This window comes from Mytilus trossulus, unplaced genomic scaffold (genome assembly GCF_036588685.1).
Source record: "Mytilus trossulus isolate FHL-02 unplaced genomic scaffold, PNRI_Mtr1.1.1.hap1 h1tg000024l__unscaffolded, whole genome shotgun sequence".
Lineage (NCBI taxonomy): Eukaryota > Metazoa > Mollusca > Bivalvia > Mytilida > Mytilidae > Mytilus > Mytilus trossulus.
The window spans coordinates 6,695,834-6,710,259 of NW_026963290.1; the positions used below are offsets into that span (position 1 = coordinate 6,695,834).

Here is a 14,426-nt window from a genome sequence, read left to right on the forward strand (position 1 = left end):
CTACAAAAGAAATGTAGGATGGCTTAGATAAGTCTTGCTTTTGCCACTAAAGTTGCAGGCGCTGTAAAAACATGAAAATAAGTTCATGGTCAGATGTACCTCATCAGACAAACATGTTTACCTTTATATAATCATTTTGTATACCAAATATAGTTGACCCTTTTTTGAATATCTCTTATAACTTTTACTTATAGTATCCAAGAAATAATCCTTATCACAAAATTTAAATATGAACAAATATCCATGAAAATAAGGTCAAGGTCAGAAGAACCTTGCTAGACAGACATGTGCACCATACAATCATTCCATCCATTAAAACATAAATAAACATGAAGAATTACCTTGTTTCAGAGAAACAAATACATAATCACAAAACTGAACATTAATCATTGAACCATGACTTGTTTAGGCTAGGCATTCCCTCAGGATGGTAATAATGAATTGCTGTTTAAAGTCCTGTGGCAATTAAATGCATATTCAGGACAGGTTCGTGAATATTAAGCCTACTTTGTGCAATCCACAAATAGAGCAGTAGCAAATGCCATTTTTTAAATCATTGGTTTTAACATGCCAGGGGGTCAAACTTGAGACCAACGCAATAACACAAGACCACTGATGTAATCTTTGTATGAAGGACATGTATACCTTTTTTATAATTTTATAATATACCAAATATATAGTCAGCCATATTACACATAAGGTTGCAACCATTTGATTTTGTGGGGGGGGGCTATGGTTTTTTTTCCTGTGCAAACTTTTTTTTTCGCCTTTGGCGAAGAACAATATATTTTTTTAGCGACAAACCAAAAACATTTTTTTTCTTTCAATTTTAGCATTACATAGTGGCAGCTGAGGGTGAAACCAAAATTTTTTTTTTCTCATGGTCCAAAACAAATTATTTTTTCACCAAAACCTGGAAACAAAACTTTTTTTTCCAAAAAAAACCATAGCCCCATTATAGTCACCTATTAACAGCATTGGTAGCTATATGATGGTAATCAGCAAACACAATGATCAATTCTGTAAGGTAGTGCTTAAAGCATCGTTTATTTTGGGTCTTATTCAAACCAGCAAAGAAATTACACAAAAAATTCTTAAAAAAGTTGAATGATGATGATCGACACCTAATGGAAATATAAATCATCTGCATGTGTGTCATACCGTGGACCACAGAAATCTCTTCCCCCTTTACTTATCCAAATTCAAATGAAATGAGGCTGGTTTTTCAAATATATTTTATTTACCAATTATAATTATTATGATATATCACAATGATACAAAATATCCAAATGAAACCAAACACAATCTGCTTTTGTTAGGTGTGTACGAATATCAAAAAACAAATTGATTCTAGGGATATGATTTTGGACACGTCTGTAAATTATCTCTACAATAAAAAGGAGGAAAAGGATCTGCATCATGGGTTTTGTATCATTAGCATAATATTACATTTATACAAAATAAATGTTGACATTACTGAGGATTCTATTTATTTTCCGGGTTGTTTTTATAATATTGTTTTGAATACTAATTAGGGGGAGATAATCCTAATGTAATTTCCAATTAAATAAGCATTTTGAATTAAATTAAATCATGTCTAATTTTGGATACATGTATTAAATTCTGTAAACAGAGTAATTATTCTTTGTTTAATAAAAAAAAACCTTTTTATTGCTAACCAAACTTATAAAAGAATTCCATAAACAACAGAATCCTCAATTAGTGCCAACTTTTAAAAATGACATTAAAAAAACATTACAATTCTTAAACAAAGGAAATTAAAGCTATGTTTATGCTACAATAAAAAATACATGAATCAAATTATTTTTTGAGAACAAACAGAACTTATTTACTGGGTTATAAAAAAACAAAATAGCAGAGATGTGGATTAAGAGGATTTTTCAGAGGGCCCCCTTCAGTGAGAAAAATTTGGTTTAATATTTAGGGAATCACTAAAACATGACTGGAGCAGGGCCCTGCTGAAGCAGTCAGTGCCCCCCATATTCCTGGAAAATTTCTGGATCCACCACTGACTAAATATCTTGATCTGTGCAAAAAATTATTAGATCACCGAGGATATATTTAACAATTCATTTCATATTTTTAATCACATGCTGTTTTAAAATAAAAAGTAAAGTTTATTTACTCACACCAAATTTCTAAGCATATTAATCTTTATTAAATATACCCCCCCCCCCCCAAACCCCTTTCAGAGGAAAAATTTGGTTGATTGTACAGGAAATGACTGGTGTTGGGCCCTTTATGTTAAGTTCTGGATTCGCAAATAGGTAAAGTGAGTAAGTGTATGATATGTTTGTTTATCCATCTACAACTTTAACCCACAATTATCAAGATTAAATGGGACTTTCTCTAAACTTTCAAATAATCTTCAGTATCTGCCAACACTGTGTTCAATTGTTTTCACTTCAAAAAGGTTGGGAAAACCCAAAATTTCATTATAATAAATTAAAAAACATACTGCCTTTAGTACAGAAAATCAGCTGAAAGTTTCAATGAAAATCTACCAAGCTGTGGATGAGAGCTGATGATGGACAAACAAACAAACAATACAAATCTTCTTTAACACCCCATTTCAAAGGCATATTTATGGGGATGTCTCCTCTCCCTGTTGCGGGAAAAATTTTGTTTAATCAATTGCGCTGGCCCCCTCTAAGAAAGTCCTTTAGGACGCCGCAAAATTTAAGTTTTAATGATTCATCAATTAAAAAACAATAATTGAATGCAAATGGAATACAAATAATATAAATAAAAAAATATCCAATTTGAAACTCAATACAGGAATAAAAACAATTTGTTTACAACTCATTCTGCCACAAGATTACTGTCTAAGGATTCTACTAAAAAAAGATAGTAACAGTTCAGCCACGGTTTGCAGGATATTGTCTGAAGATTGTACCACACAAGGCAGCAAAAGTGACACTTTCAACTGAAAAGAAATAAAGTCAAGTTTTAATTATTGTTTGATTTCGAATTAATTATTATTCTGGAATATAATAACATTTAATGTGCAATTTTTCAAATAAAAAAAGAACCTGATATCACTGAATGTGAAATATAAAAAATAGAAGATGTGGTATGATTGCCAATGAGACAACTCTCCACAAGAGACCAAATGATACAGAAATTTAAAACAACTATAGACTGTATGACCGTTGACAATGAGCAATGCCCATAAACCATTATCAAGTCAACTATAAAAGATTCCCAAAATGACATCTGTAAAACAATTCAATCAAGATAACTAATGGCCTCATTTATGTACAAAAAATGAACAAAAAACAAATATGTAACACATCAACATACAACCCCAGAAACAGGCTCTTTCCAAACTTTTCTGAGACTTAAGGTGGTACCTTACACTACAGGGAGATAACTCTGTAAAATCAGCTAAACGTTTTAATTACGTTGTGTTATTTAGGGAGGATTAAGCTTTTTAATGATCAAAAGTAGTGTTTGTAAAACTGCTATATAATCAGTGTAATTTATCTGATAAAATAGTTCGTTCAAAGTTTTTGAAATTTTTATATTTTTGTCAAAGGGTCAAAAGTAATACTTTGTAAAAATTTTATGAAAATATAAACGAGCCAAATTAATTTTAGTGAAAGTGTTGGGTACCACCTTAACATCAATTTTCCATGAGTAATTATTTGAAATATTCAACATGATGAATGCAGAAGCTGCTGATAAATTCACTAAACAAAAAGTTAAAATAATTGAATAGGGTATGTTATTTGTTGTTTAGTTGACACTTACTCCACACAAAATTTATGTTAAAAATGTAGGAATAAAATTCTTTTGAAAGTTGAAACGAATATATGAACCACTGAATGTAAGGCAGTTATTATGCATCTTTTTATAAAAGCTATTTTTTTACTTGATATCAGGTTATATCCCCTTCATATTTCTTGTTCAGGAAAGGGACAAAAAATCAGTAAAATGGATACATAGATATCTAGGGGCATAGATACATGTATAATTAAAATTTAAATTGTTTGTTGATTAATAAATTCTCACCTTAAACAGCTCTCTTTACTCCTCAAGCAAGTTACCCAAAGGAAACTTGTGATGCTAACCTGTAAAACAAAGTTCAAGGTCAGTTATTCGCAACTTTAAAAAATATATATAGATCATAATAATTGATTAAAAGTTCTCGAATAACATACAAAATTCTGTGAGAAAATAATTGGTATTCAAAATCAAACTAATGGTTATGTTTTCTGCTCTTTGTATGTTTTTTTTATCTCTCCAACTCATTCTAGATTGCTATTTTCAATTCTATTAAGTTTGCAATACAAAAATAAACTTGTACTTTATCATATAGTATAGTATTTCAAACCTTTAAAAAAACAATTGATATTAATTACTATTAAATTATGAAAAAAACTAAAAGCTTGTATACCTACCATCATGTTAACAATATCAGATATTCAAGTCTTACTCCCCACACCATGAAAACATTGTAATTTCAACAACCTGGAAAAAAATGTTTTTAAGATTAAATTGTACATAAGATTTTTTTAAAAAGTGTAACAAAATTATGCCTTGTCACATTTCTTATGAATTTGTCTTATACTATCATTTTCTGTATGTTAACTTGATACCTAAGGTACAAAACAATTCAATTGAATACAAGTTGTTGTTCACATCCATTTGTATTTTTGTGCATCTGATGAGTTGAGCCTTTTTCAACTGATTTTTATAGTTCGTTCTTATGTTGTACTGTTATACCACTGTCCCAGGTTAGGGGGAGGGTTGGGATCCTGCTAACATGTTTAACCCCACCACATTATTTATGTACATGCTTGTCCCAAGTCAGGAGCCTGTAATTCAGTGGTTGTCGTTTGTTTATGTGTTACATATTTGTTTTTCGTTCATTTTTTTTACATAAATAAGGCCGTTAGTTTTCTTGTTTGAATTGTTTTACATTGTCTTATCAGAACCTTTTATAGTTGACTATGCAGTATGGGCTTTGCTCATTGTTGAAGGCTGTACAGTGACCTATATTTGTTAATGTCTGTGTCATTTTGGTCTTTTGTGGATAGTTGTCTCAATGGCAATCATACCACATCTTCTTTTTAATGTGTTATAAAATTGTTCAGCATTGATGTAGATGTCTTCAAAATCAAACCCATTATAAACAAATAATTTAAAATGCCTATAATAATATGATCATTAGTTTTGTGGAATATTTCAACTCACCACATTTTTTTCATGGTAAGGCCTCAGACTGGGTTGAAGATTTAATTGACCATCTTCCTTAAGAGCTGCTATCCTAACCTGGAAGGTGGTTTATGTCCTCATCTTATTGTCCATTTGCTTTCAGAAATAACATTATGTAAAAATAAATATCAGATGCACTTTTTAAGTCTTTTGAAATTTCACCTAATCAATTGTAGTTACCCACAATTTCTCCCACCCTCCAAATCTATTATCTATAGCTAGAGCTCTGCTTACATTTTTTTCAATTTACAGAACTCTAAATAAAAGTAATTTTAGCAAGTATACATCTGATATTTAAAGAAAATGTGTACAAAAGTGAATATTTTAATTAAAAAAGTTATATTCCATATAAACACTCGGGGAATTTCAAGTATAATGAGTATAACAAAGGAATTACCTCCCTTTTGTCCTGAAAATTTCACACTGTTGAGACTCCACACCCTTTAAATATTTAACAATACAAAATTTGTATAATTAAAATAAAGAAATAATAATATGTAAAAACTACAACACATTTCAATAAAGGGATGCGCTTTAGCACATGATACGGCCGTTGCTCTTTTAAGTTTCACCAAAACTGCATAAAATCCCCCTTTTTTAAGTATAAAAATTCATTACTTAAGAAAATGTAAAATCTAAAATTAATAAAAAGGGAAAGGGAGCTTATGTCAATAGATATAAACAATTCACCAAAGTTTCATGGACATTGGTGAAAGCCTTTTTGAGTTATTGTCCAGGTGTGAAAAATCCCCCTTTTTATGAATAAAGCCCCATAAATCCAAAACTTAAAATCTGGAATTTATAAAAATTGAAAGGGAGCAATAACAAAATGTATATAAAAATTCAGGAAACTAAAAAAAAACACTTTACATATTTTTTTTTAGATTCTCCATTCTAAACCAACTGGAGGCCTTTTGACTAGACAGACCATTATTAAGTTGACAAGTAAAATTTGTCTGTTCCATTTCATTTTCAAAGTAAAAATGAAATAGAGATACAGGGGGTGGGGGAATAACGAAGAAGATCTAACAATTGTAAATACAAGCTTCCAATCTAATTGAAAATGGAGAATCTTTAGGCCACGTTTTTTTAATTTGTTGGTTTACGGATTTTCTCCATGAAAAAGTCGGGTCGGTCGGTCGGAAAAAAAAAGAAAAAAAATATCTTTCAAGACAGAAAACTGATATGCAAAATAAAAATAAATTTCACCTTTCTAATAATATGTTTGTCATACAATTTTTTCATCGTTCTTAAATTTTAGTTTGATGAAATATTATTGCTCAGCTGTAAACATCGCATGACATTGTCTAATAATTTCCCGTAAAAAAAGGGGGTACACTGACAAAGACGAAATTAAATCGTCATTTCACAAACAAGAAAAACAGGTTCACGTCAGTTATTTGACTTAGCTTTTAATCAAAACTTGGTGAAAAATAATAAGCACGGAAACTGATAAAAAAAAAAGTAAAAACGTCGTACGAAAATAAGTTTCAACACACGTGTCAAAACGTAATAGACTCGTCCACTGGAAAAACGAGAATATCAGGTTAAATAATCTGTTGTCATGCATTCCCGTTTTTTGTCCAAATGGATGATATATTTTTTTATCTATAAAACAAGAAAATATCAAATTCAGTATTTTAACTTGATGTCTTGAACTTCCACCTGTCCACATTTGGACAAGTCTATTTATATGAGAACATGCATCTTACGGACTGGTGACAAATAAGGGAAACGAACTTATTGTGTAATTGGTTTTAAACACATGTTTCGTTCCGCAAAATTATTTGCGCAAATGACATTTCAAGGTCATTAATAATTGATTTGTCTATTTTTAGAAACGTAAACTGAAAGTTTCATTTTTCACAACAGAAAGTGTCATCACTTCTGTTAGTGATTAATGCATCTCATTTCATAAAAAAGGATATTTTAATTATTTTTCAGGGATAATGCATTTGTTAGGGGTCGGCGAGAATAAAAAAAAGCCTTAAAATTCGATTTTATTTTTATTTTGGAAATTGGCAAAATTGGGTCGGCGGATCCGTAAACCAACAAATTAAAAAATCCTGGCCTTACACCTTTTTTTTTTTTTTTTTTTTTTTTTTATAAAAAATTACATTTTTTGAAATATATACAAAAAAAATTTGAATAACATTCTTCAGTTTTATCACATAATCATTGCTGCAGCCACAGCTTCCTGAAATAGAAATAAACATTCTTAAACATATTTGTCAAAACAAGATCAAACCGAATCATCATATACCGATTTATACAATTATTAGCAAAAAAGGATGATAAAATCAATGGTTGATGTGCATCATGTTTATTTTCCTTTATTAGTTGTATGAATTAATGCATTGGTTTTCTAGTTTTGAAACTGTTTCACATTTTGTTATGTTCAGGCAGGGCCTTTAAAACTGGTACTGTAAAACCAGAAATTATTGCATGCTATTCTTGTGATTTTTCAACAAATGGACAAATATGCAAGATAAATAATCCCAAGATTTCAGAAAAATCTGGCCTCAAAGTTTTGCATTAGAGATTAGATTTATAAATACAAGTTCCCATTGTGATATTCAACCAGTTGCATTATTTACATTCATATAGGTTTTGCTCATTGCTGAAGGTCCTACAGTGATTGTAATTTGCTTCTCTTATTGATAGTTGAGTAGTTGGCAATCTTATAACATCTCTTTATTCTTAAATACCCAATCCAGATTACCAGTATAATTAAAACTTAATTTGGAAAATATTTCAAAATACACGTGTTCATAAAAAAATACATGGTGAATTTAAAAGTTCATTAATCAATATTTTAGTTTCTTACCATAAAATTCAGCTCCAATGGCCGTTTCCCAGCTTCAATCCTTGCAGACAAGCTGTGGTGCTAAACTGAAATATTAAATACAAAATTGTTTTAAAGGATAACTTCTGAAATACTGTATCTATGATATATAAAATGGGTTATATATGCGATAGGTTTTGAGAACATTGGTTAGACATCAATCCAACAACACAATTCAATCCTAAAAGGAGTAGGCTTAAAAGGGTTAAGTTGGCCCTAAGATTTTTTTTTTTTTTTAAATCAAGCCCAAATACTACAAATTTAACATATATATTGTTCTGGTATCATTATTGATACAAAATAAACACTTCATTTTGGCACCTGACACTATAAACTATTAAGTTATTACATCTTGATTATGCAATTCTGGTGTATTCGCAAAAGCGCCAATTAAGGTCCAATTTTTCACAATTCAGAACAGTTTTTAGCATATCCAGTAATAGTTTACGTCTTTTTATTTAAATACATGTATTACCCTTGGTTCCTATAAGTTACGAAACATTTTGGATCAAAGGTATTCTTTAAGCTTTTAGGTAAGAAAATTCACAAAATTATAGCATTTTGATAATATCTCCCAATATAGCTAATTATGGAGACTACAATGTATTATAAAGAAGCGATTTATTTTAAGTCACATTAAGTTTCTTGAAATATATCCATTTAAGATCCAAATTGGGGCCCCTTTGTTATTCTATGATAAAAGTTGAAATTTAAAATCTATTATAAGGCCATACTTTGCCAAGAGACCATTGTCATATGATACTGATAAAATAAAGAGTATATACTGTTGACCAAACTCTTATAAACCTTTAACCCTAAAAAAGTCAGTATTCATTTTAAAATAATCTTATTTATAGATTATTTTTTTTTAAACAGGATTAACAATACTGGTACCTACCTACACATTAGCTGTATTTGACCACCAAGTCTTATTCCCACACCATGAAAACATGCCACAGAAAGTACCTAAAAAGAAATTAACACATTTATTAATTTTACAAACCAATTTCTATGTCAACCTAAAGATTGATTTACACATTTTTCTGATTTCTTACTTCAAGTACCAATAGTATAAAATCCACATATTTTGTAAAGATTGAAAAACAAACAAAAGTAGTCAAGGTTTATGATTTGAATTCTGCACTCAACTAATTTGAATAATGAAAATGAGTTGTCTCCCATTGAATGAACAAATCTTGCTGTTAATTGTGCTAGTCTCCCCTTGAAAGTTAATTCCTATCTTAGAATTTACTCCTGCAATTGTAATAGAAATTCTTGTTAATGTACAATCAAGGGGTACAATCAAAATTACGTGATGGATATACACACACCGGAAGTTACAGTCGAACTCGCCGCTTGAAAGGTTAGTAGTTGCATATTCTTGTTTATATCAATTAAATTTTGATTAATAAGTTGGCACACCAAATGTCGGATAGTATGTAGTTTTAAAATACACAATTGTTTTTGCTAGAAAGCGTGCAGTTATTGAAAACACTTCGACACAGTTCCAAATTTTCAACGAATTTTTGTGTCGAAGTGTTAGCATTAACTGCACGATTTCCAGCAATGATAATTGTGTATTTCAAAACTAGATAGTATCCAACATTCCGTGCACTACCTTATTTATTAAATTTCATTGATATAAACAAGTAAATACGACTACTTACCTTTCAAGCGGTCTGCTCGACTGTTACTTCCGGTGTGTGTATATTCATCACGTGATTTTGATTGTACCCCTTGACAATGGTATCCCAAAATATTAAACTGGTAAATAAATTATTGAAAGATGTTTTCCATGCAGAAAATAAGGATGAATATGTACATTTAACAAATATTTCTAGAAATGTATAGAAATTGTTTGACTTCAATAAACTTGCCTTCTCAATTTCATGGTAAAGCCTCAGACTTGGTTGAAAATTTTATTGACCATCTTCCTTAGAGCTGCTCTCCTGGCTGCCAGAGTGGCTGTCATCATTATCTTAATTGCAATCTTTTCGTTTTTGGTCCATTATTTATAGAAATAAATAAAAAAAAATATCAGATGCACTCTCAATTAATCATGTATCTTGAAAATTTCACCAAATCAATTCTACCGATAGTGTCCCATAATTTCTCCCACCCTTAAATCTATTATCTGGAGCTCTGTTTACATTTTTTTTTATTTACAGAACTCTGAATAATAGTCATTGTTAGCTAGTATACATCTGATATTAAGGATGTTCGCTGCTCAGTTTCAAAATAAATATCTTTTTATAAAACTAGTATGTATTGATAGGGAATAAATTGAGGAATCAAAAAAGCAAAAAAAATAAAGGGGTCAATGTGCTTGTTCCATTGGAATTTTGGCGGGAAAATGTTCTCTCTTGATTTTTCAAGGCTTTATCATTGTCTAGTTTAAGTTCTCAAATACTATCAAAAAATAAATAAAATTTTATAAGACTTTTACAAATGACTTATAATTATACATGTAAAAGATTTCTAAAAAGAAAAATGGGGGTTCATGGGGAATTTTGTTTTAGGCATTCAAATGGATAAAACCAGAGGATTCCGAAAATCTGACAAAAATTCCAAAACATGACAAGCAGACATCCTTAAACAAAAAACTTATACATATGAATATTTAAGTAAAATAATAAATTTAAAAGAATGAGGAGTTAAACAGGGGAATAATTTATTACCTCCCTTTGCCAAAAATTTCACCTGTTTAGACTCCACATCATTGCTATATCTAACAAAAATACAAGATGGTATAGCTATAATAAATAATAAATAATTTGATATAAATTATTTAAATAATTAACAAAAATATTTAGTACATCATTGTTCACCTAGGTGGTTCACTTCCATTACTCCGATTTTCTCAACCAATTGAAAAAATGGACACCAAGATATATAACAAATCTTGCTTATTGTGGCATTTAACACTAAAAATCTGAATTAATCTTTTCTCACCAAAATGTGTTTTTTTCTTGCTTCTTGTGAAATAATCTTTTTTATAGCTAAAAACACTGCAAAAAATAACAAACTAATGAAGAAAAAAAGAGATACATCCAACAAATCAGAAAACCAAAATGTACATTTTAACAAAATAACATTATTTTTCTTTTTTTTTTTAGATTCTCCATTTTTAACCTTCTGGAAATGTTTGATAACACATTGACCATAATTAAGATATCAAGAGTAGGTCTAAAAGTAAAATCGGAAAATTATGAAGTATCAATTTAGCCAACAACTTCCAGCTTTGTTGAAAATGGAGAATCTTTACAATTTTTTATTTTTTTTTTTTTTTTTTTTGGTAAAAAAATATGAACATTTTTTAAAACATACACAAAAATAGTCTGAATTACATTCTTTTTGGTTTCAGTTGTATTGCACAATAATTTCCTGCAGCCACAGTTGAAGTCACCTGAAAAAGAAATATACATTCTAATATCTTTCAGAACAATATTCAATGCAAAGGAATAAGTAACTAGTTAATAAATGCACTTATGATGCATAGAACAATAGAACATTGCTTTTAATTTGCTTTGAAGTGATTCTGTAGACTGAATTTACAAACAACCAGTCTTCAGTAGCAAACAAGGGATGACAAGTAGTTGGTTGTTGTTCGACATATTTATAGATTATCGTTGAGATGACCAATGATAATCTGTTTATCGCTATTTTACCTATGACGACCTTGTCAATTTCAATGTCAATTTTGTTAGCAACGCCACGTGGTATCCTTAGTTTCTAGCGATAATTTTTCCATCTCAAGCGAGAAGCATGATATGAAAATTATCACAAAAAAGATCAAAGGAAAAATGCACAAAATAGCGATAATTGTTATTATTTCATGGTTTCATTATAAATCAAGCTGTTGGTTTTCTTGTTTGAATTGTTTCACATTTTGCCATGTTTCTAACTTTTAAAGTTAACTGTAAGGTATATGTTTGGCTCATTGTTGAAGGCCATAGTGACCATTTGTTGCTTACATATCATTTGGTCTCTGGGAGATAGTTGTTTCAGTGGCAATCATACCACATGATGGTCCACATCCCATTCATTATACAATGTATATACGGAAACAATTTTAGAAAACTTACAGATAGTAAGATTTTCTAAGTAACTGAATAATTTTTTTATTTCCTTTATTTATCTTGATACCTCCCTTTAGATTATATCACAGTTATAGTTAAAAAAAAATTAAAGTTTACTACGTCTCAAGATCTGCATAATTAAAATATAATACTTCTTTGCATAACATTCTAGGGTATTTACATGTTCTTGGCTAAATGACTCATTAATTTATGTATTGGTTCTTACCATATTAGTCAGCTCCAATGGCCATTCTCAGCCTCAATCCTTACAGACAAGCTGATGCTAATCTGAAATATAAAGTGTTAAGTCTTACCAGAATGGTTTCAAAAGATCACTGTTACCATATGAAATTATAAAGAAATAGGTTATATATGTGTAATAGAGGCTGAGAACATATATTAACTAGATAGCAATCCAACAAATTAAATAATTAAGTTCGATATTCAAAATTACGTTATGTTTGTACTGATAAAAAAAAAATGCATAAACTAGAAACCAAACTCTTAGAAACTTTAAAGCCTGAACCACATAATATTTAAAAAGAATATTTATAAAACATTTATTTTATTCGAAACTGTATACTGGCACCTACCTATATACTAGCTGTATTAGACCTCCAAGTCTTATTCCCACACCATGAAAAAATCTCACAAAAAAACCCTGAAATATATGAAAATTTACAATTTATATACTTTATATTTCAATTTCCCTGACATTTACCAAACATTATTCCAATTTCTTACTATAACATAAATAACTAAAATCAATATAAAAGATTAAAATCAAAAACAGTAAGTCTTACGTTTATTGATTGAATTTTCAACTCCACAAAAATGATAATTTAAATATATTCCATTGTTTATAAAGGTAAATTATGAGTTATCTCCCATTGAATGGCAAAAATAACATTTTACATTAGCAACATCAACTCTATCATATGCCCTTAATATACAATTTTTATCAAATTACTGATTGTATAGAAAATGTTTGGCTTAATTAAACTTGCCTTCTTATTTTCTTGGTGAAGCCTCAGACTTGGTTGAAGATTTATGTAACCATCTTCCTTGGAGCTGCTGCCATGGCTATTTTTCATGCTTTTCAACATAATTCTTTGTGATAACCAGTTCACTGAATCCATTTTAATATTCCAATGTCCTTTCCGTTGTATATAATCCAATATACAATTGTCCAAAGAATGTTCCAAAGCATCTCACAATATTTTCTTTTTACATTCATGGCAGCATGGAAGTAATTCTCAATATAAAAAATAATTGTTTGAACTCATACATAAAACAGTAAAAATATCAGATGTGCCTTTATACATGTAACTTGAATTTTGAAAATTGACCAAATGTTTTTTTTTTAAATACCCACAATTTCTCTTTCCATTTTTATTTAGAACTATGTTTACATTTTTTTTATTTACATAGCTCAAATTATTGCTCTTATATTAGTTAGCAGACATCTGATATGTAAATACCTAAAAAAAGAGGTTATAAAAAAAGAACAGAATATTTATTGGCTAACACCTATAAATCACAAACATTTTTTTAATATTTTGGAGCATAGTTTAATAAAATTTCCCTTGTTTTAAGTTTCTCTTCACACACATCATAAGTATGAAAATAATTCTACAAAAATTGATCATAGCCTGAAGTAGCTCAGTTGTGCAAGTTCATATTTTCCATCAACAAAGGAGAATGGTCTTTACTGAAATTTAAATATATGGAAATATAAAAGGTCAAACATTTGTGATGACGATTAACCTTAATCAATTTGCATGCTCATCATGTGAGTTCTAAACAAAAATTGTTACATTCTTACAAAGGTTTAAATAAAAATCTCCTAATTCAAGAATAGAAAAAATTATAACTGCAGGAGTTGATTACACAAACGAGTACTGTCTGTAAATTTTAATAAAATTTCACAAATTTCGGGAAAATGGGGGGGGGAAATTTCTCAACCAGTTTCATACTAGGAATAACACAACTTCAACGTGAGTGCAATCTTCCTTTGAAGTTTCAATGGTAAAAGAAACGCTGATAATATAAAATACAAATAGGTATGTTGTAAGAAATCTTTACATTTAGGATAAAATTTAGGATGAAATATTGTAAACTCAAAAAATCCTGTTTCTTTAAATTAAAAAATAATTGTCCAAATTCAAATTCCATGTAATAAAATCATTAAACTAGAATAGTTGAAGGAAATAGTTTCAAAATTTACAATTCAAAAGTAACATTTTTGTTCCCAAATTAAG

At 29.4% G+C, this 14,426-nt stretch overlaps 3 long non-coding RNA genes across 3 annotated transcripts; all 3 read right to left on the bottom strand.

The window, feature by feature from the left end:
• Window positions 1-2,468: 2,468 nt before the first annotated feature.
• On the bottom strand, window positions 2,469-5,566 carry LOC134699028 (uncharacterized). Its single transcript, XR_010103520.1, has 4 exons — window positions 5,221-5,566; window positions 4,425-4,494; window positions 4,036-4,094; window positions 2,469-2,947 (listed from the first exon to the last, which is right to left on the bottom strand). It is a non-coding gene; the product is annotated as an uncharacterized LOC134699028 (long non-coding RNA).
• Window positions 5,567-7,321: 1,755 nt separating this feature from the next.
• On the bottom strand, window positions 7,322-9,054 carry LOC134699029 (uncharacterized). The gene is made up of 3 exons (XR_010103521.1): window positions 8,985-9,054; window positions 8,069-8,133; window positions 7,322-7,438 (listed from the first exon to the last, which is right to left on the bottom strand). It is a non-coding gene; the product is annotated as an uncharacterized LOC134699029 (long non-coding RNA).
• A 2,010-nt stretch (window positions 9,055-11,064) lies between these two features.
• LOC134699030 (uncharacterized) lies at window positions 11,065-12,829 on the bottom strand. Its single transcript, XR_010103522.1, has 3 exons — window positions 12,759-12,829; window positions 12,392-12,453; window positions 11,065-11,492 (listed from the first exon to the last, which is right to left on the bottom strand). It is a non-coding gene; the product is annotated as an uncharacterized LOC134699030 (long non-coding RNA).
• Window positions 12,830-14,426: the final 1,597 nt, after the last annotated feature.